This window comes from Narcine bancroftii, chromosome 1 (genome assembly GCF_036971445.1).
Source record: "Narcine bancroftii isolate sNarBan1 chromosome 1, sNarBan1.hap1, whole genome shotgun sequence".
Lineage (NCBI taxonomy): Eukaryota > Metazoa > Chordata > Chondrichthyes > Torpediniformes > Narcinidae > Narcine > Narcine bancroftii.
Genome location: NC_091469.1, coordinates 381,448,089 through 381,473,666, shown reverse-complemented (window position 1 = coordinate 381,473,666; position 25,578 = coordinate 381,448,089). Strand labels below are relative to the sequence as shown.

General features: G+C 40.5%; 1 long non-coding RNA gene across 1 annotated transcript; it reads left to right on the top strand.

Annotated features, from left to right (window-relative positions):
* The first annotated feature begins 1,850 nt into the window (after nt 1–1,850).
* Nucleotides 1,851–24,282, top strand: LOC138751333 (uncharacterized). Its single transcript, XR_011349822.1, has 3 exons — nt 1,851–2,682; nt 12,610–12,745; nt 24,044–24,282. It is a non-coding gene; the product is annotated as an uncharacterized lncRNA (long non-coding RNA).
* The last annotated feature ends 1,296 nt before the right edge of the window (nt 24,283–25,578 follow it).

Below are 25,578 nucleotides of genomic sequence, written 5' to 3'. Positions count from 1 at the left end.
TTTTACATGCAACTTACTTATTGCATCAGCAATAATTGTCATCACTGCAGACCACCTGTAATAAAATCACAGACCTTTTCTGTTGATTCCTTGCTTTTATGCTTGGTATAGTTAAGTTTCAAGTTGGGCCCCCGATTATTTCCATTATTGAGAAATACTGACTATTTCTCTCCACAGATGCTGCCTGACCCAATGAGTTCCTCCAGCAGCTCGTGGTTTGCTCAAGATTTCAGCAACTGCAGTCTTTTGTTTCCCTGTTGATTCTCTGGTGTTTTTGCTGCACACGCCTGCTCACTGATGCAGTATTTTGGCTTGTTGGCATACAATATCAGAACCATGGGCTCATGTCCACACAGTATCCATCACTGGGCTTGAAAGGACCAATTCCCAATTGCCACTTACATCTTTAACAAACATTAACTATTTTCATAAGTTATTGCTATTGAGGGATGAGCAGTGACATTTTGTACCAAATCACGTGTTAAGGTGATGCCCTATCAATCTAACCAGGCAAGGTTTCCTTGCAACATGATTTCAAGCTCAGTGCAAGGGGCTTGACTGAAATTGGGATGAATTAGCTATATGAGATTCAAAATGCAAAGTGGAGTCTTCCATGACCAGGTTGAACCTGATCACAAGGCCACTTCACCCGCAGTCCATGATGAAACTTAAGAAGCATGGAATGGTACAGCACAGAAATAGTCCCTTTTAACTCACAAGAAAATCTGCAGATGCAATACACACACAACATTCATGGGAAGTGAAAGGTAACTGGCATTTCAGGCTGGGACACCAAGACAATCCCACCATTATCCACATAATGCCACCAAGGCCAGGTGTAATAAAGACATTAAAAAATAGGGGGCAGAAGGCCATTCAGCCCTTCAAGCTGCTCCAGCAGTTAATATGATACAAACTTAGTCCCCTATTCCTGCTTTCTTTCCATACCCCTTGAACCCTTCAGCCAATAGATCGAAGGGCAGAGTGAAATCCATCAATGAACCAGCCCCAAGCATGCAGGGGGGTGAAAGTCTCCAGCCTCAAGTCCAATCCATTTGCTTGTCAGTCAACCAAACATGACAGTTTTAGCTTGAGGAGTTAAACAAGAAAATCTGCAGAAGCCGCGGTCGAGGGCAATGCACAAATGTGCTGGAGAAACTCAGCAGGTCACGCAGCATCCATAGAAAGTAGAGTCACCAAAGTTTCAAGCCTGGGCCATTCGTCCGGTATGAGGAGAATAAAAAGGCAGACGCCTGCCAGTTGTTCCTCATTCCCGAGGACGGATTCAGGGGGCGTCGACTTCAGAAAGGCATCCTTAACTGAACCAGTCCAGGGAAAGTCAACCCCCCTTAGGTTCCTTGGAGTGAAACAGGTTCTCTTCATAATCATATTCCTTGACCCTTCCCTCTTCACCAACAAACCCAAATCCTCACCGCCCCCACGGTCACGGTTCCCGAATTACCACCAAATCTGAGTGAGGAGATGGATGGTGGGGTTATCCCCGCCAAAATGCGCCAGGGTCGCCCACGTCGGTCAGTCGGTCGAGAGAATCGCCCCGACCCTTCCTTCCTTGTACCGGGACCCGAGGACGGGGGTGAACTTGCCTCTGCGCGGACGCCGCGCCCGCTCCTCTCCCGTCAGCCGGCTGCGGAGCGCACGCAGTCGCTGGAAAGTGGCGGAGACATCACCGTGCCCTGGCGGTGAGCCTTTCGGCTTGGGTGCGGGGAGAGTCTGTCTGGTGGGACGCTTGGCCATGCTGCCTTGCCGGGCCCGGGGGTGGGGGTGCTGGTTGCGGGGCGGCCCATTATGTGTGCGCGCGCGTGTGCGTGTGTGTGTGTGTGAGAGAGGGAGAGAGGGAGTCACGTGACATCAGGGGTCCAACGCCAGAGCCCGGGGTTTTCAGGTCACAAGGCCCTCACCCGTACCCCCGGCATCGGGTCGGAAACTACAAGGTAAAGGGCCAGGAGCGATCCCAGTAAGAGCAGGCGGCTTCAAAAGTCATTTGTTTGTCGCATGACTGATCAAAATCCAGCCATCCCACTTGACGCAGAGAAGATTGGCCCAGAGGATTTGTGTGAAAGGGGTGATGACAGCATTTACAAGCAACCTTTCTCACGATGAACCAAAGTCAAAATGACCTCCCTTTCAGTGGGCCATGGGTTGAAGAGGGATGTGAGAATTGTGGCAAGTGGTGCAGGGAGGCCAACCTGAAGCATTGCACAGGAGATGATCAATCCGTCTCCAAACCCATGGATCACAAGGCCCTTTTATAGAGGAAAACAATTTGACCGTAAAGGTGGATATTCTCCGCTCTCATGTCGCTGAACCTACCTCCATAAATGCTCGACACGATCTCCATGATGCCGCCTCCAATCCCTCCTCAGGCTGGTTGGTCGCCGGGGTAGAGCAGAGCGCTCCACCTCGCTCTATAAACGTTCTGCCGCTGCAAGCAGCTGGCTAGGGGTGAGCTGATGACACCCTGCAACCCAGGACCCAGTCATTCATCTCACATTAAAACAAAAAGAGGTTCCTGTTCTAAAACCCAAGGCTCCTTCCTCCTCTTCAGCCCTGCCATGCCCCTTTGGCATGCCGAGCCTGGCTCTTCACTCCCCTCTTTCGTCTCTCGGACTCGCTGGCTCCACTTCTCCGTGTCCACTCAGCATCTTGTCGCAGTTACACCATGTAAGTGTTGGAGTCCCTCAGCGAGCCGGAGGGGCAGTGCCAGACAGAAGGATCAATGGCCGTCTTCGTTACCCACAATCCCCCATGCAGCTGGAATTGCTCTGAGAAACGGTTAGATTGATAGGGCACCACCTTAACATGGGTAATGAAGGCAGCCATTGCACACCGTGTATGTATGCTGTCATGTTGACGGGCAGTGCTATGGCACCAGTCAACCCTGCCTCCATTGGCTCTGGAAGATGCAAAGTGGCCCCACTCTTCATAAAAGCAAAACTGCAGCAGCCTTTTAGGCCTCCTCTATAAAAAGATAAATGCTCATTTTTCTCTGCCTACAGAGCCGGCCTCGAAGCGGGGCCCCTCCATAAAAAAAGTCACAGAATATGAAAACAAGCCCTTCAGCCCAACTTTCCCACTCGCACTAATCTAACCTTCATGCATTTGTTTCATGTCCCTATAAACCCATCTAATTTAAAACAAAAATTGCAATGGAACCTGCCTCAACCACCCATTCCATGCTGTGTAAAAATGTTATCCCTCCGATTCATGTAAAATCAGCCACCTCACCTCCCAACTTAAACCTATGTCCCCTAGTTGCTGATTCCCCTACTTTGGGCAAAAGGCTTGCTATATTCTCCTCTCCGATTCCTCTCATACTTTTATACACTTCTATGATGGCAAATTTCCCCTGACCCCATCCTCCTGCACTCTAAATAATAAAGCCCAAGCCTGCTCATTCTCTCTCTCTAGGTCCCTGAATCCTGGCAACATCCTCATGAATCTGCTATGCACCCTTTCTAACTTGACAACATCTTTCTTATAGCACAGTGAACAAAACTGGACACAATACTCCAAATAGGGCCTCACCAATGTCTTACACAACTGCAACATGACCTCCAAATTTCTATACTTAATACTCTAATTGATGAAGCCTAATATGTCGAAAGCCTTTTTGAACTCCTGTTATGCCAATTTTAAGATTCTATGTACCTGTAGTCTGAGAACCCTCTACTCTATAACATTCCCCAGATCCTTACCATTCACTGTGTCGGTCCTACCTATGTTAGACATCCTAAAACACAATACTTCTGTATTAAATGTTATCTGTGCAAGATCTTTATAAACTTCCTTGCAGTTCAGTGTGATGGTCAGAACTGTGCCCAGGAATGCAGGGTTCAATCCTGATCTCTGGTGTAGGATACCCACTGGGTGATCAGGTTTCCTCCCATATCCCCAAAAAAATCCTGAAGATTGGTAGGCTAATTGTCTATTGGAAATGTTCCCAAGTATGCAGCTGAGAAGTAGAATCTGGGAGAAGTTGATAGGAATGTGAGGAAAATAAAAAGAGTTTGGGTAAGACTAGTGCAAATGGGCAACTTGATTCAAGTGGCTGAAGAGCCTGTTTCCATTCTGACTTTATGACTGTGATTCACAGTGTTCAAGACGTGGTCTAAATAATGTTTTATTTAGTTCCAGCATTAGCTCCCTTCTCTTCTAGTAGATACCAAACTTAACTAATAAAAGAAGATATTGTCATTTTCTTTTTAATCACTGTATTGGCTGCCCTGATACACTTGAGAATCTTCGGTTCGACAATCCATGGTCTTGCTGTTCCTCCACATTTACTCTGTCCTTTGCCTTGTTACATCTCTGAAATAATTTCATATTCCTCAGGTTGTCACTTTTTGGTTCAACTGAACTGCAGTTTATAATTTTCCTCTGTGTCACTCACACTGTCAATTTTAAGAGCATCAGCAAATTTCTTTATCGTGTTCCCTATATTTATACATAAATCTTTAATATATGTTAATAAAATCACTGCATGTTATGGAACTGCCACAATCCAAAACTATGGAATTTCTTCCCTTGAGGATGCTTCTTGCTTCTCCCAACATGTCTCAGCATTGCCTTTTGTTTGAAGTGCTTTAGGTCATTTGGATATTATGGTTACTATTGATCAAAGCACCTTTTGCACTTGGAGGTCATAACCTCGAGACACACATCAATAGTTGGTTCTGAAGTAGCTAACCTGCTCAGTTTAGAGCTATAATTTCAAGTTTATTGTCACTTGTGCTAAAGAGGTTTGGCAAAGGTATGACATAGTATAAACCATGTTCAAGTTTATTATCAGCTGAGTGTATAGTTCAACATTCAGATTTATTGTCAGATTGCATGCATGACATCACATATAACCCTGAAGTTCTTTTTCCTGTGATGAGGCAGATTTTCTTCTTACCAGTAGTGCAAAAAACTGTACCAAAGAAAAAGGAGAAATGTAAATAAAGAAAAAAATGTAAACAAACTGACTGTGCCATACAGAAAATAATATTCAATAAGAAATAATGTGCAAAGAGTCCTTAAATGATTGAGTTTGTCATTGACGAGTCTGATGGTTGAGGGGTAGCAACAGATCCTGAACCAGGAAGTCTTATGGCACCTATTACCACTTTCCTGATGGCAGCAACAAGACCAAACCATGTCCTGGGTAGTGTGGATCCTTGATGAATGCTACTGCTCTCTGATGGCAGTGTTCCATGTAGATTTTCTCAATGGTGGGGTAATTTTTGATTGTGATGTACTGGGCTGTGTCCACTACCTTTTGCAGAGTTTTCTGCTCAGAGATATTGGTGCACCCATATCAGACCATGATGCAGCACCCCTTCCACCACACATCTGTAGAAGATTACCAAGTTTTCTGATCTTATGCTAAACCTCCGCAAACTCCTGAGGAAGTAGAGACACTGATGTGCTTTCTTAACAACCATTAGTATATTGAGTCCAATAAAGGTCCTCCAAGATAATAACTCTGCACGAGTAGGAGAGTAATTACGTCAGGATCACTTGAGTGGCGGTGATCCAATGAGAAGGTCAGGTGGCTGTGGCTGGCTGGTGTTTGGGGAGTTGAAGAATTCATTCTTGTGTCTAATGGAATGAAAGAAAGTCAATTTCATAGTGTGCTGGAAAAAAAAAGTTAGTGTATTCTTTATTTGTTTGTAAGCTGTCATAAAGCAGTGCAGCTACAAGTGGTGACCACGTGAGTTCACAGCACTTTCTAATTTAAAATGGATAGTGATGAGGATGAGGCCCCTACAGGAGTAGTTGGAGAGATCAAACTGAAGATTCCCATCCATTCCCCTTTTATTAATAATGTGCCAGCATGGCTCATGAATCTTGAAGAGTGCTTCTCTACTCTTGGATTGACGAGTCAGAAGATGAAATAGGGTTTACTTGTGGAACGTCTTCCAGAGTAGGTTGCCTGTGAAGTGGAAGATGTCTTGGTTGATCCAGGTAAACTCCCATACGACATGCTTAAGGTGGCTATTCCACAGCATACTCAACCATCTAGGGCAACTCATATTGCCCAATTACTAGCTGACAACAGCCTAGGCTATCATCACAGGTGTTGAGGAGATGGCACAGGCTAGCTGGAACAGACCCTGTCGAAGACAATTTTTGGAAACAGATTCCTTTGATGTTTACCTCGTATTCAAGAGCATTTGATAAGTGTCTTTCGAATGTCCTCCCTCAATCAGTTGGCGGATCATGCCAACCTCGTTATATTCATGACCTCTGCATTGAATACAGAGGGATTGGCTTCTTCCTCAAGTCAGCAGGAGCAAATGGAACTGGAACAACTACATACTGTGCCTTCTGAGGTGCCGGCATCTTCTCAAATAGCTGCATTGGAGCAGCAAGAGGCAGCACTGTCTATGCAGGTTCAGGCTTTAGGCAATGGAACAGAACTCCTTCTGTCGACGTAGTTAGAATCATGGTGGTCTACAAATGGTAGCTGGGAAATAACCAGACCCAGCAGTAGAGGCAACTGCTGCCCATGGTTATGTCAGTCGCCGTCTTTTCCTCAAAGACTGTCTCTCAGGTGTTCAATATCTTGGTGATTCCGGCACAGAGATTTCAGTGGTCCCTCCAACCTCTCAAGAGCATAGACACCCTAATTTGTCATGTGTTCTTTCAGCCATGAATGATTCTCATATTTGAACATATGGTCTGAGGTCTCGAGAAACCTTTTTGGTGGTTTTTCACAGTTGCAAATGTGGTAAATTCCATTTTCTTGTCACATTTTGCTTTGTTGGTGGATTTGAAAAATTGCTGTGATGCAGACAGCAGCTCGTATGCATGTGAGCTGCATTTGTCGTCCCTCAAATATTGTCAGCTGGCTGACGAGCCTTCAACCTGGCTCCTGCCCTTTCCAAGCCTTGCTCAAGGGTTTCCCCCATTATCATCATTAAACATACGATAACTCACCATATACAGATTCAGGGTCCTCCAATTGTGGCATGGGCTCATAGATTATCCTCAGACCATCTTAATGTAGTGAAATCAGAATTTGACCACATGCAAGAGTTGGGCATAGTCCATAGATCTGACAGTTGCTGAACATCATTGCATATGGTTCCAAAAAAATCTCCTGAGGATTGGTGGCCTTTTGGTAAGTACCATACCCTGCTCAGCACACTGATTCTGATCTCTTCTGGTATTGCCGGATCAACTCTGGTCCCAGTCTTAAAGATGTGACCCTGGATTAATCAGGTGAAAAGATAGTCTGTTATCTTTTCCACAGGATGGCCTAGATCTTTTGTGTTGGTGGCTATGAGGTGGGAGATTTTTGAGTCTTTTCACAATCACATCCTGGTGAAAGAGTATCAATCAAACTAGTTATGGAGCATTTTACCTGGCCTCAAGTTAATCGGGATGTTGGATTATGGGCAAGCACCTGCTTCCCATATCAAACCTCTAAAGTCTCCAGACACACAAATTCCAAGCTGGGGGATTTTGTTGTTCTGGATTCTCGTTTCCAGCATGTGCACCTCAACTTGGTAGCCCCACATCTGCCATCTCGGGGATACACTTATCTGCTCACAAATGAAGACCGGACTACCAGGTGGCAGGAGGCAATTCCTATCACTGACCTCTTTGTGGAGACAGTCACTAGGGCTTTCCTGGATCGTTGGATTCCATCTTTCAGTCACTATTACAACAGATTGAGGGTCTCAATTCAAGTCATCGTTGTTCCAAGGTCTCACTGATCTTCTGGGCACTACCTGTATTCACACAATGGCCTACGTTGCACGTTTCCATCAATAATTCAGGAAAGTATTAACAGCAAGTGGTGATGCATCTACATGGTGTGAACGTTTGCCCATGGTTATTCTTGGAGTATGTACTGCTGTTAAGGCAGATCTTGGATGTTTGGCGGCAGAACTAATACATGGCTCAACGTTAAACCTTGCCAGGCGAGTTTGTGAATCTGAGTCCAAGCACAACGCTTTATGATCCGGCTAGTTGTATTGACCATCTTTGGGAAAACACAAAATGACTCAAACCTACTCCTATGGGGCAGGCATCACCTGCAGTTTATGTGCCTAATAACTTATGTCATGTCATACTCATGTATTCCTTCAGCATGATGCTGTTCACAAAACTCTTCATCCCATTTATGATGGTCTTTTTCAGATCTTATGATGGCACCCAAAGACTTTTGTAATCGAAAGGAATGGAAAAGTTAATATGATTTCCATCGACAGGTTAAAGCCGGCTTTTATCGATGGTCCATGATCTGTGTTTAAGCAAAAGTCAGAGGACCAGTTGCACCCTTGCCATTCAGACTGTGCGTAGCCTGTCTTGCACTATTGTACGAGGCCTGACTGAAGTATCAGCCCACCAGACCATTATGTGGTGGGACAGTTACGATCAGTCACCACCCTGCATGGCTAGGTGGGGGTTGTTGCAGGAGTAGGAGAGTGATTATGTCAGGAGCACTCATGTGGCGGTGATCCAATGAGAAGGTCAGGGGGTAAGGCTGGGTGGTGTTTAGTGATTTTTTTTTTTTTTTTTGGTGGTGTTTAGTGATTTGAAGAATTTTTTGAATCTAGTGGAATAAAAGAAAGTTGATTTCATGATGTGCTGGAAAAGAATGAGTGAGTATATTCTCCATTCGTTTGTAAGCTGTTATGAAGCAGCTACAACTTCAAGGAATTTGCTCACCCTCTCCAATTCTGATACCCCATAGATTATTGGATCATCATCCTCTGGCTTTCCCTTCCTAAAGTCTACAGTCAGCTCCTTCTGTGTAGGAGAGGTTGTTGTTCATTCACCATTCATCTAAGTTTTCAGTCTCCCTCCTGAATGCTGACTCATGTCCCCATTTTATATAGACCATTACTGTGGTATCGTCAGCAAATTTGTAAATGCTGGTGTTGTTGAACCGAGCCACACACTCATAAGCCCATTTCACACTGCCAACCCTCCTAGTAAATGGGAAAAATTGCAGGGCAAGCTGAACCTGGGGACCCTTCTTTGGAGCGTAGAAGCTTGAGGGGGGATTTGATAGAGGTATTTAAGATTATAAGATGGATAGATAGAGTTGATGTGAATAGGCTTTTTCCGTTAAGAGAAGGAGAGATTGAAACAAGAGGTCATGAATTAAGAGTTAAGGGGCAAAAGTTTAGAAGTAACATGAGGGGGAACTTCTTTACTCAGAAAATGGTGCTGCAAGGAATAGGGTTCCAAGAGGGAACAGGGTCAATTTTGTCATTTATGGAAAAATTGGATAGGTATATGGATGGGAATAATGGAGGGTTAGGGGCAGGGTGCAGGTAGGTGGGACTAGAGGAGAGCACTTAATTCATTGCAGACTAGAAGGGCTAAAATGGCCTGTTTCCATGTTGTAATTGTTATATGGTTATACTGCACCATTATTTGAAGGTAATTCTGCAACTCAGGATTTAAAGGGGGGGGGGGGGGGGAAGGGACCTGCTCCAGCGGTGATGTCCTGAGTGATGTATTGCAGTCAGCACTCTAGCAGCCCAGCTGACTGCACAGTTATATTTCACAGCTGTCAGAGCACAGCCGGCTGATTCATGGCCAATAATAATTTTTTTCGTACACACCAAATTCCTTCCTTCGTATAAAACGATAAACACCCCTTCTATTCTCTTTCCAGTGAGAACATCCATGTTTTTTTTGCTATTGTGCCATAACATTATTAGCCTCTATATCTGTTTCTGATTGGTGTAATCCAGCCTTCCATAATTAGATTGACAACATTGATTTTATTTTGCAATTATGCATAATTCTTCTGCGAATTGCGCTGAGTTAGAACCCATTGTGTTTCTTTTTAGCAAATTGGATAATAGAGTTCAACTTGCCCCTGTGGCTATGCTCTGCCAGCCTCCCTGCCCCGCTGCCTGATGGGCCCCTCCCTCTGCTTTGCTGCCTGATGGGCCCCTCCCTCTGCTCTGCTGCTTGATAGGCCCCTCCCTCTGCTCTGCTGCCTGATGGGCCCCTCCCTCTGCTCTGCTGCCTGATGGGCCCCTCCCTCTGCTCCGCTGCCTGAGCCCCACTGGGACCAGGAATAGCAATACAACTACAAAAGCTAGCAGCTTTTTGTGAAGAACTGCACAGCGGGGCGATGGGGCTGTCGGGATCATGCAGGGCGGTGGAATCAACATAGGATCATAGGAAGTAGGAACAGGAGTAGGCCAAAAATGGCCCATCGAGTCTGCTCCGCCATTCAATAAGATCATGGCTGATCTAATTTATGACCTAACTCCACCTACCTGCCTTCTCCCCATATCCCCTAATTCCTCTATCATGTAAAAATTTATCTAACCGAATTTTAAATATGTTTAAAGAAGCAGCCTCAACCACTTCCCTGGATAGAGAATTCCAAACATTCACTTACTCTTTGGGAAAAACTATTTTTCCTCATCTCTGTCCTAAATCTACTCCCCCGAATCTTGAGACTGTGTCCTCTCATTTTAGTTTCCCCAGCCAGCTCAAAAAACCTTCCTACATATATCCTATCCATTTCTTCATAATCCTATATGTTTCTATAAGATCTCCTCTCATTCTTCTGAACTCGAGCGAATACAATCCTAGACGATTTAATCTTTCATCATAAGTCAACCCCTTCATCCCAGGGATCAACCTAGTAAACCTCCTCTGGTCCGTCTCCAAAGCCAGTATATCCTTCCTCAAATATACTCTGACCAAACTGGATGCTTTCCTTGGATTCACGGTCCATAATCACAGCATGCTTTTTAATATATTGAATGGTAACTGGGAATGAGCAGGTTGAGTGGACTATCGTTAGGAACCAAGCTTCATCTATGGAAAAATAGATTAATGCTGGAAATGTCCAGCAGGCCGTTTAACCATTCCATATCTTTAATAATAATTAATCATCATGACAGGTACCTGTTGGTCAGTTGGAAAGACCATTTCCAGGCCCAGCATTCATTTTGTGCATCTGATCCTCCATTCTTCCCATCACAGTATTTTCAACATGACATGACATGGGGAGGGGGGAGGGGGGAAGGCATTTCATTTCATGGGCTTCACAGGTATTGAAGAATTTAGGCCCTTAAAAATCTGTTATCTTGTTCACTGTAATTTTTTTGTTCACTTTTAATAATTGGCAAATCCAGTTACTTTGTTAATAAATCTCATTTCACTGTGAGGTGATCTGCCAGGATTATATATTCAATTATAAGATACATTTGTCAGCCTCTTTTAATGGGTGGGTTGACTCATTTATGGTACTGTATTGTGAACATCTTGAGTGGGAAGTGAGATTACTGTGGTCTTAGACACAGCCACTATTTAAATTACAGCATGAAAACAAATCTAAAGTAAAATTGTAGATAGTTTGTGGATAATATTCTATTAATGTGATGACTTTAAGTGTTCTGTGAAAACCTTTGGTGCTCTCTGTGTTAACTGATAAGGTGTATGTTAAATACATTTGTCAGATTCCTGATTCTCCTGAGAAGTGCCATTAACAATAAATTGAGTGAAACTGTGTCAATTTATAGAATGTAATAACATTCTTGCCCATGACAAAATTACATTGAAGTGTTTTACTGTTCCTTACAAATTAAAGTACTTACATTTAAAACTCATTTAGTGGGCAACATTCCATTATGATCAATTAACTATTGATTCAATTACTTAAAGGTAGTTTGATTCTTATGGGTTGTTTTCCATAGACAACAAATGTATCTTTAATGGAACTTTAAATAACACTGGCTATGTATCCTTTTGAAATACACAGTAAGCACATTTGTAAGGTTGGGTGAGCTAATGATTTAACATCTCTCAGAACATCATTTAAAGAAACCATATGAGCAAGAAGAAATCACTGAATGCATTCTTTCTTTTCTTTCTTCTTTGGCTTGGCTTCGCGGACAAAGATTTATGGAGGGGGTAAATGTCCACGTCAGCTGCAGGCTCGTTTGTGGCTGACAAGTCCGATGCGGGACAGGCAGACACGGTTGCAGCGGTTGCAAGGGAAAATTTGTTAGGCAGAAGGAAATTTCATGTAATACTTTATTTCTTTATTTTTATTATCTGACAGTAAAGGAATTTTGAATCTATAAATGATATAATGGAAACTTAGTAACTAAGTTTAGTGTTATAGAGGAAATGCTGATTTTTTAAAAAGTGAAACGGGTTGCAATGAGGTAGGATTGTGAGATCAAGACATCATCTTCAATGTACAAAAGGACAGTTCAAGCATTTGACAACAGCTGGAAAGAAGCTGTATTAATTTTCTGCATTTTTAATTCTGGAATCTAAACGATATTACTAATTGTTTCATTGATGGGTTGAAATATAGAGCCACTGCTCTTAACCACATGACTTTGATGGCTGAAAGGATAACCAAAACATTGGCTTAATTGCTTGGCAGATCTCCATCTTACATGAGGTCAGGTTGAGTTTTATTGATTGTATTCATTACCCTATGACCCAGCCTGCTGAGACAGCGAAAAATAGACCAAATATTCAAATAAGGTCATTTACAAAGTACACTCAAAGTTTCAGTGACAAGATGCAAAATAATGCAATTTATTTTGCTACTTACATTCCAACAGCCTGACCTCTGCTTTTTGCAATTCATTTTGTCTACAGGTTTGAGGCCCGTGCATTGGAAGACAGCTAATGTTGAACTGTTATGAAAGAGGGAGAGGATCAAAGACAAGACTGCCTCAGGGGCTGACAGATTCTTGGGAGTGATGGCATAAATCGATCATCCCATCATACTTGGGTGAGTTGAAGAGAGATGGATGTGGAAACCCTGGCAGAGGAGTGATATGGGCCTTGCATTCAGCATGATGTCCATTGGTTATAACACGTTTCACAAACCCTAATGAGGCAGGAAAGCAAAATCCCGTGTTATCCAAAGGAACATATAAATATGGTCACTAACAGGTGGATTCATGTACATGTAAATTTGGGAATTGGTGTCATGTCTCAAAGTCCCTTCTAATTAGTTGGTCTCTGGATACTGGCAAGGCTGATCACAGAGTGTAAGTAAGTGTTGTGCTGTCCTGGTTCACTCTGATCCCACAGAATGACAGCAGCTGGTGGACTGCAACAGCCATGGAGGGGCCTTGATCCTGCCCCTCCACCCATGAGTGGTACCACACTAGTCAACTTGCTCTTCTCTGCTCTCCTCTCCTCTTGTCTGCAGGACCTGCTATCACACTGATTTATTTCCTTCCTTCCCCTCTCTGCAATCCCCAATCCTTTGCCCCCCCCCCCAATCCTTTGCCCCCCCCCCAATCCTTTGCCCCCCCTCCCCAATCCTTTGCCCCCCCTCCCCAATCCTTTGCCCCCCCTCCCCAATCCTTTGCCCTCCCCCCTTCCCCCCTCCCCCCCTCCCCCTCCCCCCTCCCCCCTCCCCCCTCCCCAATCCTTTGCCTCCCCCCCTCCCCCCCTCCCCCCTTCCCCCCCTCCCCCCTTCCCCCCCTCCCCAATCCTTTGCCTCCCCCCCTCCCCCCCCTCCCCCCCCCTCCCCCCCTCCCCCCCTCCCCCCATGCGTGGAGACCTGCTTTAAGAAGAGCAACCCCACCAAGTTGAATAAACATAAGCATTTGTTCCGAGTAGCTTCAGGACATACATTTCCCCCAAGATGTGGTCTTGTCCAAGAAGGACCTCAACTGCAAAAGACACTATTGGGCTAAATGGAGCACCTCCAAGCATTTCAAAAGAAGTGGCTCCAACCAGATCATCTCCAACTTTTTGGCAGCTCCCAAGCCTTTGCCTCAGTAAGATGGCAACGCTCCCAAAGAAATGCTCAGCAGAGAAATGCTGTTCCAGATCCATCTGCCTTGAGATTCCCTGTCATGTCCCCAAAATAATTCCTCAATTCTTAAATCTAGAGAAACAGGTATAACACGAAATCCATTTTTTCATTAAAATATATAATGTAATGCAGGAAATAAAGATTAATTTTAACACCTTATAAGTAAAGCCATTCATAACAAATGGAAAACTTTCTGAAGCTCCTCAAAGTAATGAAACAGCCTCCGAGCACTGCTTTAATGCAAGGACACATCCCTTGCATTAGATGGTTGTGCTCACAAGGTGATAGAGATACAGTGTGAAGGTGAATACCATGGGTCCAAAAATCAGAATCTTGAACCAAAATTAGAGCAATTATAGTGAAGGTGGAGTTGTCTCAGGTGGACTGGGAAAGTAAGCTAAAAGACAGGACTGTAGATGGACAGAGGCAGATAATTGAAGAGCTGCTCCAGCAGGAATTTCTCCTAATTAGAAAGGGAGATTCCATGTGGTTAATAAAGGATGTCAAGAATAATGTTAATTTGAAATGTCGGGCATTTGAAGAGGCCAAAGGACTGGGACTTTTATAGGATCCAGCAGCAAAAGTCTAAAAGCTAATAAGAGGGGAGAATATTGATTGAGGGAGAAGTTGCATGGAATATCAAAACAAACAGTAAGAGTTTTTAAGGATATATAAAATCAAATTTCCAGCACCATTCTTCACCATGGAGAACACGGCAAAGATTCCAGTGATAACAGGTGAATCTCAAATAACGTAGAGGATAAAGTATTAGAAAAACTCAAGGAATGAAAGGCAGACAGATCAATGGGACCCATTGGCCTGCACCCAAAAGTTTAGAAGCAAGTGGTTGCAGAAATAATGGACACATTGGATTAATATTTTACCAAACTTGCTAAATTCTGGGAGGGTATCAGGATTTTGTGAAACAGCCAGTGCGATTCCCTTGTTCAAGGGTAAAAGACAGAATCCAATGAACTTTAGGGCAGTTAGTTTAACATCTATAGGAGTGAAACACAAAAATCTGCAGAGACCATAATTGAAGTTAAGAAAAAAAAACAATGCTGGAGAAACTCAGCAGGTCAGTAGCACAGATAAAGATACATAACTAACCTTTTGTGCTTGAGCCCTTCATTAAGATATGAACAAAATGTTCTAGATGGCAGTTGAGGCAAGTAGCAAGGAAGGCAACGTGGCTGTGGAAGCGAGTTTGGATGAGTACATGATCATAGAAAAGAGTAGCGGGGATTACCGATAGGAAGCAGTCAAAGAGAATCCCACAGAACTCCCTTTGGAGAGCAAAGGAGAACTTCTTCAGGGTAGGCATCCCTCAAAAAGATTTCACAGTTGGGAGGAGTCACGTGATGGAGTAGTGGCCGGTCAGGGAATTCCAGCCCTCTCCCGAAAAGTTAAAAAAAAACACACAAAGCACAAAGGTACAAGATTAAAATTTCTAATAAAGTAAAAATAAAGGTGAGAAGAAAATGGCAGCGAAGAGAGAAAAGTCGAAAACAACGGGAAGAAAAGAGGAAGAAAGAATGTCGGAAGAAGGTGAAGGCCTTACCTGTCCGAAGAGGCCCGCCGCGGAGAGAGAAGCCCGCTTCCTCAGGTCAGTGGAAGTCCCGGGCTCGGACTACAAAAATGGCTCTCAGAGCCGAGTAAAAGTGCGCAACCGCGCATGAAACAAAACACACTGACGGGAGGGGGGAACAGCTGCGGAGTCGATCTCCACAGCTGAGAGAGACACCTGCAGCACAGCAGCAGGTGCAGGACACAGACAATAACGACAACAAGAAAGAAGAGGGTAAAAAGAAAACAAGGAAACAACAGATGGTCAACCCAGAGGAAGAAGAAGAAGAGCAGAAAGAAATGGAAGAAGAAGAGAAAGGCAAGACAATGGATGTATCTTTTTTTAAAGAATATATGGAATCAGTGAAAGAATGGCAATTACAAGAATTTAATGAGATAAAAAGAAGAATTAAGAATGCAGAAGAAAAAAATAAATAAAATAGAAATGGCCATGTCAGAGATAGGAAAAAGAGTAGAAAATATGGAAGAACGAGAAACAATTGTAGAAATGGAAGTAGAGGACTTAAAAGAGAAATTAGAAGAATCTAATAAAAAAGTTAAAGAGGCACATGAGCTGTTAGCTCAGAAGATAGATATAATAGAAAACTATAATAGAAGAAATAATATAAAGATAGTGGGCCTTAAGGAAGATGAAGAAGGCAAGAATATGAGAGAATTTATAAAAGATTGGATCCCCAGGGTCCTAGGAAGACCAGAATTACAGGAAGAAATGGAAATAGAGAGGGCACATAGAACTTTAGCCCCGAAACCAAGATCCATTTTAGTAAAATTCTTAAGATATACAACAAGAGAAAATATATTGGAGAAAGCAATGAAGAAAGTAAGAGAAGACAAAAAGCCACTGGAATATAAAGGTCAAAAAAATTTTTTCTATCCAGACATAAGTTTTGAACTCCTGAAGAAGGGGAAGGAGTTCAATACAGCAAAAACGATATAAATTTATGTAAAAGTACCCAGCGGTACTTAAAATAGTTATTCCAGGGCAACAAAACAGACTATTCTCAGATCCAGAGGAAGCAAGGAAATTTGCAGAACAACTACAAAACAAGCAGAGAGATGAAGACATGTAATGAGAGTAAAAATGACCACGAACTATATGTATGTGTGTAAAGGGGTATATGTGTGTGTATATATATATATATATATATATATATATATAGTGTGTATACATGAATGTATCCGTATTTAGAGGAAAATATATAGAGTATAGACAAGAATTAATAAGGGAGAGAAAGGGAATAGAGGGAATAAGGAGGGAATTAAAAGAGTGACCTTTGTAACATATGAAAATTGAAATCTTTTCTGGGGGCGGGCTGGGTGGGGAGGAGTTACAGTCACTACAAAATCAGTTGACGTTTGCGAGTGAATTCGCAAATCCAAATGGAGAGGGGAGATGTGGTTGCCCGACAAGGGATAAAGGGCAACTCAGGAGGGGGAGGAGAGAATGGGGTTAAAGAAGTTTTAAATAGGAGAATAAGGAAAATGTTTGATGTTTTAGAAATGTTGTCTTATAAAGTGTTCAAAACAAGAAAGATGAAATGGATAAGAAGGAAAGGTGATGATGGAGAAACGGAAAGGGAAGATAAACAAAGTATGAAATGGCTACGCTGAACTATATGACTTTAAATATTAACGGAATACATAACCAAATTAAAAGGAAGAAACTGCTAAATTTACTGAAAAAAGAAAAAATTGATATAGCATTTGCGCAAGAAACACATTTAACTGAATTGGAGCACAAGAAATTAAAGAGAGATTGGGTAGGACATGTAACAGCAGCGTCTTATAATTCAAAAGCAAGAGGAGTACCTATATTAATTAGTAAAAATGTGCCAATTAAAATAGAAGAGGAAATAATAGATCCAGCAGGGAGATATGTAATGATAAAATGTCAGATATATTTGGAGTTTTGGAATCTACTCAATGTATATTCACCTAACGAAGAAGATCAAAAGTTTATGCAAGATATTTTTTTGAAGATAGCAGATACGCAAGGGAACATATTAATAGGAGGGGATTTCAACCTGAATTTGGATTCAAATATGGACAAAACTGGGAAAAAAATTAACAGAAAGAACAAAGTAACCAAATTTATAATTAAATCAATGGAAGAAATGCATCTTTTGGATATATGGAGGAAACAACACCCAAATGAAAAGGAATATTCATATTACTCGGGAAGACATAAAACATACTCAAGAATAGACCTATTTTTGTTATCAGCTCGTATGCAAGATAGAGTAAGAAAAACAGAATATAAAGGTAGAATATTATCGGACCATTCACCCTTGATATTGACAATAGAGTTAGAGGACATCCCTCCAAGAATGTATAGATGGAGATTAAACTCCATGCTACTTAAAAGGCAGGATTTTAGAGAATTAATTGAAAGAAAAAATAAAATGTATTTTGAAATAAATACGGAATCAGTGAAAGATAAGTTTATACTATGGGATGCAATGAAAGCGTTAATTAGAGGGCAAATAATAAGTTATGTAACCAAGATGAAGAAGGACTATAATCAGGAAACAGAGCAGTTGGAAAGGGAAATAGTAAATATAGAAAAAGAATTAGCAATGAAGGAAGAGAATTGGCAGATAAAAGAATAAAATATGAAACACTACAAACATACAAGGTGGAGAAGAACATAATGAAGACAAAACAGAAATATTATGAACTAGGGGAAAAAACGCACAAAATTCTAGCATGGCAGCTTAAGACAGAACAAGCTAAGAAAATGGTATTGCCATCAAGGAAAAAAAGACAAACAAATCACATATAATCCAACAGAGATCAAGGAAAACTTTAGAGAATTCTATGAATAATTATACCAAACTGAAAACGAAAGGGAAAGAAGGGAAAATAGATGAATTTTTAACTAAAATTGAACTACCAAAATTACAAATAGAGGAACAAAATAAATTAACAGAACCATTTGAAATAGTAGAAATACAAGAGATAATAAAAAAAATTACCAAATAATAAAACACCAGGAGAGGATGGATTCCCAATAGAATTCTATAAAACATTTAAAGATTTATTAATTCCTCCCCTCCTGGAAGTAATCAACCAGATTGATAAAACACAAAGCTTACCAGATTCATGTAAAACAGCAATAATTACAGTAATACTAAAGCAAGGGAAAGATCCACTCGCACCAGTGTCATATAGACCAATATCATTACTTAACACAGATTATAAGATAATAGCTAAACTATTAGCAAACAGATTAGCAGAGTATGTACCTAAAATGGTAAATCTAGACCAAACTGGATTTATTAAAAAAAGACGCACAACAGACAATATTTGTAAATTTATTAACTTAATTCATGCAGTAGAAGGGAGTAAAGCGCCAACAGTAGCAGTTGCTTTAGACGCAGAGAAGGCCTTTGACAGAGTAGAATGGAATTATTTATTTAAAGTATTGCAAAAATTCAGTTTACCAGAGAAGTATATTAATTGGATTAAAGCATTATATAAGGGGCCATTGGCGAAAGTGACAGTAAATGGATATGTATCAAAGCAATTTAAATTAAGCAGGTCAACACGTCAGGGATGCCCACTATCACCCTTATTGTTTGCGTTAGCTATAGAACCACTAGCGGAATTGATAGGAACAGAAAATAATATAAAAGGGATAAAAATAAAAGACAAGGAATATAAAATCAGTTTATTTGCGGATGATGTTATAGTATACTTAACAGAACCAGAACTATCAATAAAAGAATTATATAAGAAATTGAAGGAATATGGAGAAGTGTCGGGTTACAAGATTAATGTAAATAAAAGTGAAGCAATGCCAATGAATAATGCGGATTTCTCAAAATTTAAGAAGGAATCACCATTCAGATGGCAAATGCAGGCAATGAGATACCTAGGTGTACAAATAAACAAAAATCTAGGCCAATTATATAAATTCAATTATAATCCACTAATGAAAAAATTACAGGACGATTTAGAGCATTGGAAAGATTTACCATTTACACTAATAGGAAGGATAAACTATTAAAATGAACATTTTCCCAAGGATATTATACCTATTTCAGGCATTGCCAATACACTTGACAGAGAAATTCTTCAAGGAGTTAAAGAAAATAATAAGGACATTTTTATGGAAAGGGGGGAAACCTAGATAAATTAACAGAATGGTATAAACAAGGAGGCTTACAACTGCCAAACTTTAAAAATTATGATAGAGCCGCACAATTAAGATACCTATCGGATTTTTATCAAACAAGGAAAAAGCCAGATTGGACTAGATTAGAATTAGATAAAATAGGGGAAAAGATACCTGAACACATATTATATAAATGGGATGAAAAATTGGTACAACGTAGGAGTTCTCCAGTATTACATCATCTCCTCAATATTTGGAAAAAGATTCATGTAGAAAGGAATAAAACAAATTACCAATTACCAAAACTAATATTAACGCAAAATAAGTTACTCCCTTTTACAATAGATAACCTTTCCTTTAGAGAATGGGAGAAAAAAGGGATCAAAAGAATAGAAAATTGTTTTTCAGGAAATAGATTCTTATCCTTTGAACAAATGAAAGATAAATACAATATAACTCAAGATACAGTGCTGGCATATTACCAATTGAGATCCTACTTGAAGGACAAATTAGGAGGCAGTCTGAGGTTACCAGAGGGAAGTAACTTTGAATATGTGATTACAGATACAATGATAATCAAAAGATTTATAACAAATATGTATATTAAACTACAAGAAATGGAGAATGTGGAAACAAATGGTAAAACTAAACAAAAATGGGAACAAGATTTAAATATAAAGATAAAAAAGGAAACATGGGAGAAGTTATGTTCTGGAACGATGAGAAATACAATAAATACTAGGTTACGTATGATACAATATAACTGGATACACAGGCTATACATTACACCTCAAAAGTTAAATAAATGGGACCCAACAGTATCTGACAGATGTTTTCGATGTAAAAAAAGAAATGGGAACAACAATGCATGCAATCTGGACATGTAAGAAAGTAGAAAAATTTTGGGAAGATCTAAACCAAATATTAAATAAAATTACAGAAAACAATATACCAAAAAATCCAGAGATCTTCCTCCTAAGTAACATAAAAAACAAAGAATTTGGAATTGATTTGGATGATGCACAAAAAAGATTTGTTAAGATAGCTCTAGCCGTAGCAAAAAAATGTATTATGTCAACCTGGAAATTGGAAGATAATTTGAAAATACAACAATGGTATATAGAAATGAATAAATGTATTCCATTAGAAAAAATAACATATAGTTTAAGAAATAATATTGAAATATTTGAACAAATATGGGAGCCTTACATGAAACACAATAGAGAAAACCTACCGGGGACATTCACTACCTAAATTAACGAAAGGAGAAGGAAATGAAAAGAATTGACTCAGTGGAATTTCTTGTTTATTTTTATTGAATGACAACATTGTTTGACTGGTTTAATGTATCTTAGATTTTGTACTTTAAATGGATGGGGGGTGGTAGGGAGGGTGGGATGGGAGGAGGGAGGGGGGGGGAGAAAATGGCACTGTATATATTTGAAAAGGAAAATGTATGTATCATGGTCAATGTGGTTTATGGTGTGAAAAATAAAAAATTTTTAAAAAAATTTCACAGTTTTGCAGTAGACAGGAGTATAACATGCAAGTCTGCAGACCCTATCTTTAATAGCTATCGTTGGCAAGATGCTAGAGTCAACAATCAGAGGAAATGACTAATCATTTAGGAAAGATAAATAGTCAACATAGTTTTATGAATGGTAAATCTATTAGAGAAATTTGCTCAACTTCTTTGAGGATGTGATAGGGAGGGTTGATATAGGAGAACTTGGAGATGTAATCTCTCTAGATTTCCAAAAGGGGTGGAAGGGACCAGGGCAGATGGGTACGAAATAGAGGAGATGCGGGTAAGGACTAAGTAGATGGTAGTTGAGAGGAAACCTCATTTTTGAAGGAGGACAACGCCTCAGATGTTCGGGAATGGAAGACCTCATCCTGGGAACAAGCATGTCAAAAGCAGAGGAATGAAGAGAAAGGAATAGAATTGATTACAGAGGACTGGGTGTAAAGAGGTGTAGTCAAGGCAACTATGGAATATCATTGTAGAGAAATTTGTACTGTTTTGGATTTGCGCGAGTCTTAAAATGGTAACTATGGGAATTGGGTTTGTAGTACACAATGAGGGAGGAGTTGGCTAACAAACTGGGAACACAAGCTAATGCTGGGACAGTTTAGGAAAAACTGAGGCATTCAAAGAGCTTTTTCCAGTCCTCATCAAAATATATTCCAATTAAAATCAAGTATAGTAAGAGTGGGGAGAACCAACCATGGATAACTTAGGAAAGATGCCATCAAGCTGAAGAGGGTGCAGAAATTTACAAGAATCTTGCTGGGACTCAGGGGGCCAAAGTTATAGGGAGTGGTTGAGCAGTGAGTGTTTTATTCCTTGGATTGAAGGAGGATTGGGGGGGGGGGGTGCAGTGATGATCTTATAGAGGTGTACAAAATCATGAGAGGAATAGACTGGGTGAATTCAGAGTTTTTTTCCCCCACAGTAGGGGCATCAATAACAAAAAGACACGGGGAAGAGATTTAACAGGAACCCGAGGGGTAACCTTTGTACCCAGAGCATGGTGGGTGTATGAAGTGGGCAGCCAGAGGAGGTGGTTGAGGTGGGTACTATTGCAATGTTCAAAAACATTTTGATGTATGCATGGATAGGATAGATTTGGAGGGAAACGGACTAAACACAGGCAAGTGGGACTATTGTAGGTGAGACATTTTGGTCGGTGTGGGCAAGTTGAGCTAAAGGGCCTCTTTCCACACTGCACGAGTCTAAGGAAGAAATCAAATTAAAAACTTAAGGTCACTGAGAGGAGTGGAAAATTAGCAGATTGGAAAAAGTTTAAAAAGCAAAAAAGTAATAAAGAGTGGGATGGTAAATTATGAAAATAAAATAAAATAGCACAGACAATAAATAAATAAATAGATAGATAAATAGATAGGTAGATAAATAAACAGATCATAAGTTTTTAATAAATATATAAAGCAGAAAAGAATGGCTAAAGAGAATAAAGAAAGGTCCATTAGAAAATGAGAAGGGGGAACTGACCGAGACCCTGAACAATTATTTTGTGAAAATCTTCACAGTTGGTGACAGGGATTAATATGCCAAGGAGTTATGTTAAGGATGTTCCTAGTACAGAGGGAGTGCTGACTAAACTAGTGGGCCTAAAGTTGATATGTCCCCTGGTCCTGATGGAATGCATTTCAGGATATTGAAGAAATGGCAGAGGTTATAGTAGTTATAAGACAGCAAATGTCACTACTGTTTAAAAAAGTATTGGCAATGGCAGGAACTTAACGGAAGCCAGGATAAATGCTTAAAGCTATCATTGAAGAAATAGCAAGATCTGGATAGATATTATTCCATCATACAGACACTGCATAGGTTCAGGATGGTCATGTTTGACAAATTTACTGGCATTCTGAGGATAGACCAGAACAGTGGATGAAAAGGAACAAGTGAATTTTGTGCACTTTGACTTCCAGAAAGAATTTGATAAGGTGTGGAAAAGACCTCTGCATAAGGATGCATGGAGTTGTGGTTAATGCATTGGCATGGATTGAGGATTGGTTAACCACAGGGTTTGGTGATTTGGAAGAGGGGGACAGTGTTGTGTATCTCAATTGGCTGATGGCACTAAATTGAATAGAAAAGCTATTTGTGTAGAGGACACAGAGAGATAGGTTGTGAGTGGGCAAATGTCTGGCAGATGGAGCACAATGTTGGTAAACACAAGGTCATCTACTTTGGAAGAAAATGAAGTGATTATTTAAATGGTGAGTGTTCGTGCATAAATCACAAGATTTATTTGTAGGTTCAATAGGCAATCAAGAAGGCAAATGGAGCATTGGCCTTCATTGCTGGAGGGAATGAATTTAAGAGCAGGGAGGCTCTGCTGTAACTGTAGGGTAATGGCGAGGCTGCACCTGTGTGTAGTTCTGTTCACTTGAGAAAGGATAGATTGGCATTGGAGGCAGTGCAGAGGGGGTTCATCCTGGAATTAAAGAAATTAGCATATGAAGAGGGATTTGATTGTCTGGGACTATACTGGGTGGAGTTTAGAAGAATGAGAGAAGATTTTTCTTCTGAACCTTAAGGACCTCTCTGGTAGGATCATACAGAAAATAGTGAGGCATTAGATCCACAGAACCTTGGCTGCTTGGATTCTGAATGGATTTTCTTGCCAAAAGTGCCTGGAGGTGACTCATGGTACTCCATAGGGAACTGTTCTAGTACTCCAGCGCTTTGTGATTTTTATACATTACTTAGTCAAAGTGGCAAGATGGGTCAGTAAGTTTGCAGATGATATTAAGGTTGGAGGTGTGGATAGTGCTGAAGGTTGTTATGGGTTACAACAGGATATAGCCAGGATGCAGAAATGGCAGATGGAGTTCAACCCGGTCAAGTGTGAAGTGATACACTTTGGAAGGTCGAACCTAAAGGTGGAACTGTTGACATCACGACTGAACAGTAGGTTGTGCAGAACAGCGCTGTCTCCTCTCCTTCTGGTTTGCACCAGTGGTAGCACTGTAATTACAACAGAACCGGCAATGCACTCATTATGTTTCGAATGTTTGTTACACAGGACTCAGCTCCTCAGTTTTCAGTGGTGGCAGGACTCTCGACTGGCTATTCCCCACACAGCCTTGGCTGCACCAAGTCTCAGTGCGTCCCTCAACATGTACTCCTGCTGCCTGAAATGTGCCCATCGGCAGCATTCCCTCACCAACCAGAAAGCATCATAATCCTGACTGTTTGTGGATCAATGCAGCCCTCTACACTTCTAACTTTTTGATCTTTCATAATGAAAAATCTTTAATGGCATTTTCTCACTCTTGCCATATTTATTTTATAACCTGATATTCTTCCATATTTTTCTAATGTTGTTTGTAATTTTATCAAGAATTCAGCTGGGTCAGACATGTATAATAGTACATCATTATCAAATAAACTAATTTTATGTTCTTCTTGTCCAATTTTGAAGCCCTTAATATCCAGTCTTCTCCTTTAATCTCCACCAGTGGATCAATAGCTAATATGCTGGAGACTCTACATGATGAAGTTTTTAAATGGGTCTTTACCTTTCTTCAGTAGCACTGTAAAAGAGTTGAGAAAGATTCTGGGAGGGTCTGGGTCTCCACCGCCCAGCCCAAAGAGGCATCAATAAATCTTTAAGTTGTCCATAGAATTGTCCATTGTCCATCCTCCCCCAGATTTGTTAGCTTGTAAAGTACCCAAGACTTCCTCGATTTCTTCTCTTGTGAAATTTGTTCTCTTCTAATTTTGGAAATTCAACATTTGTTAAAAATTCATCCATCTCATTTTCATCTCCTAATAATTCTATTTGTATAGTTTCATATATTGTCTAAAATATTATTTCTTTTATTATAATACCAGCCTGTTTTTATTGCATTTATCATTCTATACGACTTCTCTGCCTTTAACTGCCAAGATAAAACTTTATGCACCCGTTCCCCTAATTCATAATATTTTTGTTAGGACAGAAAAAAATTCAAAACCAATGTTTATGTGTTATATTTCAATTTTTTAATTCTCTAACATTCAATATTTTTTCTTGCGATCTTGTTCTCTGACATCTTTTTCCAATTTTATTATATCTTTCTCGTGACAATCTAGTTCTGTAGCATATTCTCTCAAGATTTTTTTGTATAAGAAATAATCTATCCTCTTAGATAAACTTTAAGCATATCCCATATTCAAAAGCTATCATCAGTGGAAGAAAGAACTATTCTGTGAAACTAACCTCTATCTCTTAATAAACTTATAAAAGTCCTTCCTTTGCAACAGTGTGGCATTGAGCTGCCATCTATATACATTTTCTTGTTTTTCCATTATTGTTAGTTAATGGTGAATGATCTGGTAGAAGTCTCACCAAATATTCCATTTTTACCACCCTACTTTTTAACTGGGCATACATTAGAAACAAATCAATCCTTGTATATGAATCATGTACCCTTGAGTAGAGTGAAAAGTCTCTTTCTACAGGGTTAAGCTGCCTCCGTACATCAAACAAATTTAAATCCTTCATAAATTATGTCATTTTTGCAGCTTTTGCCCTTGTCAGTATTTTGGGTGATTTATCCAATATTAGATGAGACA